Source organism: Etheostoma spectabile, chromosome 15 (genome assembly GCF_008692095.1).
Source record: "Etheostoma spectabile isolate EspeVRDwgs_2016 chromosome 15, UIUC_Espe_1.0, whole genome shotgun sequence".
Classification (NCBI taxonomy): Eukaryota; Metazoa; Chordata; class Actinopteri; order Perciformes; family Percidae; genus Etheostoma; species Etheostoma spectabile.
In genome coordinates, this window is record NC_045747.1 from 4,006,508 (window position 1) to 4,013,361 (window position 6,854).

The 6,854-nt window shown below is 38.1% G+C and overlaps 1 long non-coding RNA gene across 1 annotated transcript in view; it reads left to right on the forward strand.

The window, feature by feature from the left end:
• The first annotated feature begins 1,208 nt into the window (after positions 1 to 1,208).
• Positions 1,209 to 6,854, forward strand: part of LOC116703080 (uncharacterized) — a 22,184-nt gene continuing 16,538 nt past the window's right edge. Inside the window, exon 1 of the long non-coding RNA XR_004335333.1 lies at positions 1,209 to 1,221. This is a non-coding gene — a long non-coding RNA (uncharacterized LOC116703080). The remainder of the gene's footprint in view (positions 1,222 to 6,854) is intronic.

A 6,854-nucleotide genomic window follows, 5' to 3' on the forward strand; every position in this document is an offset into this window, starting at 1 on the left:
GTACTCTGGGCCATTGAACATCTGATAGCCATCAGATATCTTGAAAAATCACACATTGACCTGTCGGCAGTCTGGACCAAGCATTAAGCTTTTTCTCTTTTTTTATTTGGCACAAAAACCACTAAATATGAGTCGTGGCAGTCTTTCTTAAGCAGTACAAAACACAGGACCTGAATGAGTGAACGTATTACATCTTGAGTGAGTGAGTCACAATTAATAGGGCCGTACTGTGTGCTTGTGTGTTTGCATTCACATTTGTGCAGAACAATAGACAATACAATTTAAAACTAATTTAAAGTTTATTATGTTATCATTCATATCCAAATGCAGAAGGAGAAGGAAATCAGGATCCTGGCGTCTCTATTTTAAATTAGCCGGACGTCACATTGGCGTCTGCAATGAATAAACAAAGGACTAGAAGGACTGCTTTATGGGCCATAAATGTGTACAGCAGGGATTATAGCACTCTGTGGTGTGGCAACGCAGATACGACCGTTAACAATCTGGGCGCCCAGAAAGCTCGGTTGGTACAGCAGGCGACCATATGTAGAGGTTTACTCCTCAACGCAAGAGCAAACAAAAAGCAAAAAAAAAATAAAGGCTGAAAAATGCCCAAAATAAAAAATCTTTAAAAAAAAAAATAACAATCTTTACAGATTTGCCTTCTCTTGAGTGTTTCTGCTGATTGATAGTTTTAAGAAAACTTTTCCAAGAAACATGAAATTCTTGTCCTTTGGTCTTTCATATTGCACAAACATGCAAACCCCCCAAAGGTGCCAAGATGTCAACTCACTATTCCAAGTCTTTTTAAATGAACCAGCCCAACAATACTTCCCCTTGAGTCATGCTCTTATTTATAAAATGGCAGTGGCAGATTAAACTTACATCACACCATTAATTTATGCATTGAATCTTTTTTTCTTTTTTTTTTTCTTTTTTTATCAAGTAGGCCTTCTGGGCATGTTTTGAAGAAGTTCAATTTACAAGCCTTCCTGAAACGACTTTCAAACGGCCCCTGAAGGCAGCACAGAGTAAAAAAGAGCCAATCAGGATTTTTACAAGCACTGCTACATCATCTGTTGTTATGTGTCCACAGGGTTACCCGCAAAAGAGATCACTTTCACTTTCGGGTTCCTAGAAAACTGAGCATTTCTATCACAGTGCGTTATGGAATATGGAGTGAATAAATACATCAATAAATTAATAAACACATAAATACATGTATAAATAAATATGCCTTTGAAATACATCATGAGAGCTGGACACATACCACAATTTAAGACATGCAAGCAAATAAATAGGCTGTTTACCACACTTTTTGGCATGCAGTCAAACAGTTACACAAAGCATAGGCACAAAACAACTCCTAAAGTAAACATCTTTTGTCTGTGCGTGTGTCTGTCTGTGTTGTGTGTGTATCAGAATGCAATACCATGCATCTATTCACGTGTATCACTGTGGTAGCCGTTTGTCCTTCATACCATTAGTGTTTGGATCATAGACCGTTATTATTAAATAATATATATATTATATATATATATATTATATATCAATACGGTCTATGGTTTGGATGTGTCTCAGACCGCCTACTTACACACTTCAAACACTTACAGTAGTTTTAAGTATATAGTGCAGATAACGCTAAAGGACACTGCACTGAAAGTACCCGGATGACTCAGTTCAGTGTAGGACGACTGACACTGTCACTGCCCAATGTGAGGAGAGTGCAGATTTGAGTCGCGCATGGTCAGATGTAAACGGTTTACGGCATAAAGTGTCATACCCATAGACCATTAATATTAATATATATACATTTATATTAATACGTCTATGGTCATACCCGATGAGAGTCGAGTCAGACTGGAGTGCAGAAGTTAGTTGCGCATGCTGATATTTAAACGGTTCACGACGTAACTGAAATTGTGAAATCCATGAAATAATAAACTTTTCTCATTACAAACAATAACAGAAGATGAAAATCATTTCAAAAACGCTTTAGAAATGTTTTGCGTTTGATTGCTAGCTTGTAGCTAAGCCAGCAATCATTTCAAAAACGTTTTAGCTATCGATGATTGTTTGATCAACGTCTTCTGTTAACTGTGCCATAAGAAATCTCAATCATTCCCAACCAGCAGAGACGGACTGCGTAGGTATTTGTTAGGAGACATGTTAGTTAGCAGACTGCTAACTAACATGCTAGTTAACATTAGTAATTAAACCTACACAGCTAATGTAAGTCAAAACTGTCTGCGAGCGTCTCCTGGCAATACGGTGATTTGTCATTATGACACAATCGTTAGCCTATTTTATAAAAACGTCTGCTTCGAAGCCATAATCTGAGGTATAAGGTGGAGTCTTTTATACATTGTTGTGTTTTTAAAAAAAATAAACAATGAACAAACAGAGTCCTTAAATGCTTCAGATGTAAAGTTATTCAATGTCAAAGTGGCGACATAAGGAATGGCAGACAATGGGATGCTAACTGCAGGGGATGGCTTCATAGCATTAAAATGGCGAGATGGGAGCTAAGCTTAGAGAGGAGAGGCTTAATGCTTAAAGCTTAATGGCGGCCAGATGGCGGCTTGTTCAAAATACAATCTTGAATTTTACAAAGAAAGTTCACCGAAACGTGTTTCTGAAAACATTTTTAGGCAAGAAATAGGCCATACAGTTGCTGAATCTTCTATTTTTTGATTGACAAAGGTCAGTTTAATAGATTTTGGTCAAACTTTGCGAGCCAAACGCTCATTATTTCCGCTAAGTGTTTTAACGTAAGTGTTCCTTTTGGGTCAATACTAACCATTGAAAGTAGGGACTAGGGCAGTAAGTGGGCAGTGCACATTAGCAGTGTACTGACAGAAGTACTGCATGAGACACAGTTTTTGTGTTAATACAATTACTGACAATGCAGATAAATGTGCTGTTGATGACATGTTATCTGCACTCCTCCCACCACCAATCCAGGCTTTGCTTCACTTCTTAAACAGTCTCCTTTCCAAGGAAGAGAAGTAGTAAGCAGGAAACTACAACACAGGATTCAAACCCTAAAGAACAACTTTCTATGGGTCAGGCGGTTAGATTTCAGTTTCATTCTGACTACTCTTCGACAAAACCTTGGATTCCAGCCACTGCATCTAAATCTCAATGTTTGATTTATATTATATTTCATCAGATGGCTAGATTTCACACTAAACGTGAACAACTTACCAAACAACAAACAGGGAATTTGCCTGGTAGCCCTGCAGCGTCGGGGCCTCGACACTTTGTGTTTGTTAAGTTTTTGGAAAGAGCATGTGGCAGCTAAAGTCTCAAACCAAATCTGGGCAGACCTTATCTCAGCAGACACGTTGACGCTGTGTAGATTAACTGCTTTGTGCACAGTAACATCCGCAGGCAGAAGCAGGCCACTGTTTGAAAGAACACAGCAGTGTTACCAACAGATCCAATGCGGAGCTGATAGCTCAGACATACAGTAAGATATGGACCGTTGACATTAGCTCGTGATTCATCGCTGCACTGTTAGCCAAAGCTGAGCCGGGATTAAACTGTGGTGGAGCTGTCTACAGGCTTTTGCCTTTTACAAGAAGTGCAAACAGTGTGACAGAATAATCACTGGGAGATCAACATTACGATGCTGCTTGTGCATTGATGCATCTGTATTAACAATTGAATCATGGCAAAACATTTTATGAATAAAGAATACTATTACTGTGTAATGTGCTGATAACACTTCTGTTCTTTTACTCAAATACTTAAGGGGATAGTTTGGATCTTTTGAAAAAGAAATATGCTTATCTGCTGCCCCTGTCCACAGTCGGACATTGCTTATCTTCCCTGTTGGTACGCCTGTCTGCTTCTCCAAACTGGGGACATGTCAATCACTTTCTACTGTAGGTAATACAGTGAATATGTTTAAAGTACCTCATACAACCCTACTTTGAAATATCCAAACTATCACTTTAAGGATTTGAAAGCAGGACTTTAACTTTGTATCTTAGATCTGAATACTTTTTTCTCAATTGGTTTTAGAAGACAAAAGCAAAAATTACCCATTCATTGATGTTAAGGACATTGTGCTACGAGTAATATATATCAGAAGTATATCAGTTGCCAGTGTATTTTAGAAAATGTAAGTAGGTACCACTGACAATATTAAAGACCGGCCAAGTGTGTGAACAGTAGGTGCAAGACAAAAACTTGACAATATTAGAAACATCAGTACTTTCAAAAAACATACAGTGTGATTTCTCTCTAAATGCTGATGACAGCCATGTGGATAAAAACATTCACCCAAACAAACACCAATGCACTCAGTTTGTCTGCTCGTCATGCAGAGAGAGTGGATATTGAGTTCTTCACTCCATTTTTACTCATCACATATATGGACAACATTGATATTCTAATATTGACTAATCAATGAAATGTAAATCTTGGACCATGGCAGCAGGCTGATGCATTAGTCCGGCACAGTGGGAGCAGCACATTAGTAGGAAATGAGAAGACATTTCATCAGAAGTTTCGTGTCGTGATGGGAGGGCTCCAATTAGACTTTCATAAAAACAGCTGTCAGACTGGTTTCTCAGAGACACTCTGTCTATTCAAGTAAACCTGTTGATTCACTTGCTGCAACTGTATTACTGTAAATTGTTTTGCTTGCTGAATAACCTTTGTATTTCAACAATAGGGCCACGACAGCTGAGTGAGTTCATTTCTTTGGAAGAGGTCGTGATTTCAGCTCTGAAGATGTGTCCTGCAGCAGAACAATGATTTGATTACAGAGTTGTTTGTGCACTGTTCTGTTGCCCACTTTAAGGAAAGAGCCAGTTGAGAACAATAACATGTCATTGTTCTGTCAGAGTACACAGGAAAACAAGGCTCTTCAGTTACTGAAATATGACCAGGGGACAACCATAGCAAAATGAGCAAATAAGGGATATATATTGAATATATATAAAGTTGTCTGCTTTAGTTATAATTTTTCATATAGTGACTACTTTGAGTTATCTGTATGAACTTGCCCTTTACCAACTCTGACCTTAAAGAAAAAATCACTGGTTGAAAAGATTTCCACTATTAAAATGTAAGATGCCTTGTGGCAGCCTGTTGACATGAACATGTTTCACATGGGGAAACTATTGTGACCTGAGTGGTTTTATTGGCTAGAAGTAAAATGTAAAAATGCTTCAGTTCTTCTTATAAGCACCAGGAAATCATGGAAGACATTTTTCTTTCACATTCAGTGGAATAACCTTTCGTGCAAAGGTCACTTATTCTATGCTTTTATAACATCCAGATTGCACATCAGATACTGCATGAGTTGGTCTGCCTTGTGAATACGAAAGTAGTACATGTTTTTTTTTTTTTACAACCTCCTTACAATAATCACTAAAGATTCCCTGAAATGCAGCTTCTCATTTCTCAGTAGCTGTACTTCCACTTTTATCCCATATCAATTGTGTTTTGACAGATGAATACAGGAAGTACTTGATCAAATTCATTGGACTGGAACTTAGCAGGAGCTGCCAAGGCCTGTTGGTTCCTGTCTTCCCTTTGACCAACTCCTATATACAATAACATTCAAAAAGATGATACTGCCATGGTTACAAATGGCACCTAGCTGAGTTTAATATTAAGGTGTTGGCTGCAGGTCAATGAGACTTTATGGTCTGTTTGCAAAGGGCAGGGCTGTAGTCAAGACCACCTTTGTTGAGTCTGAGAAAAGCCTGAGTCCAAGCCCTGGTCCAAAAGGGTTAGAGTCCGAGTTAAGACCGAGTCCAGGACAGAAAAAAAGTCTTATGCATGACAGTATAAACACAATCATGTTGGATTATTTGTTGATAAAAAAGCAAAAACAGTGTCACCCAGGATTTGTAAGTATAGCCATTGCCCTTGATATCATATAATCTAATCTAAATAAAATAGAATGAAATATATTGATACCTCATGATTGATACCAATCCACTACTATTACCACTGCTACAGTAGGTACTAGTACTGAGCATTTGAGCAACTAAATGTCAATATAGCTTCACTCCAGATGTAGTGTAGAAAAGAACTGACCAGTATTACAGTGTACCCCTATGGTTGGTCTATGCCTTCCCTAAAAAAATATTGTATTATATTGTTATTTGGATGTGGGTTAATAGGAAAGATATGTATTTTCAGAAAACGTTACAGCTTGGTTACACAACAATGAACAGAGTGTAATTTAACATATCTTTTTATTTGAGACAAAGTGAAGAATTTTAAAATAAATCAATCAAGGAGGTGTTCAGGGAAGGAGCAGGTTGGGATTTTTTTTTTTTTTACAGATTATGACTAGCTGAGAAAATCATGAGAACCATTTTTCACAGTATGCTCAACAGTAACAATTTGTACACCGTTGTATCTTTCAAAAGGCACGATATGTGTGTCTCCACTTCAAACATCACAGCAGGTTGACTGCTTTGAGCAGCAGAGGTTGATTGTGGGCGACAATACTGTCGTGGTTAGCTCGCCAACACTCTACTGCCAAAGTTGCTGGCAGTAGCTAATGTCCGCTAGCATACATACAGAATAACAATAGCTAGTTAGCTTTGTTTTTAAAAGAACAAAACCTACCCATCTCGTAAGAGCGAAGCTTAATATTTCATTAAATGATGGTTCAAAAAGAGCACTAAAGCCACAGGTCTCATGTTGACAAAGTGGACGCAGATACAGGAAACTCTGAAGGCAGTCGTAATATTTACCTAGCAGTCTAGGCTAACGCTATGCGGCTAACATTAGCAAACGTTGGCGTAGCATTAGCTGTCTAAACTTGTGAAAAGCCGACCACCCCCACCTAAACTTTGTTTCACTTTCCCTCCAATATTATT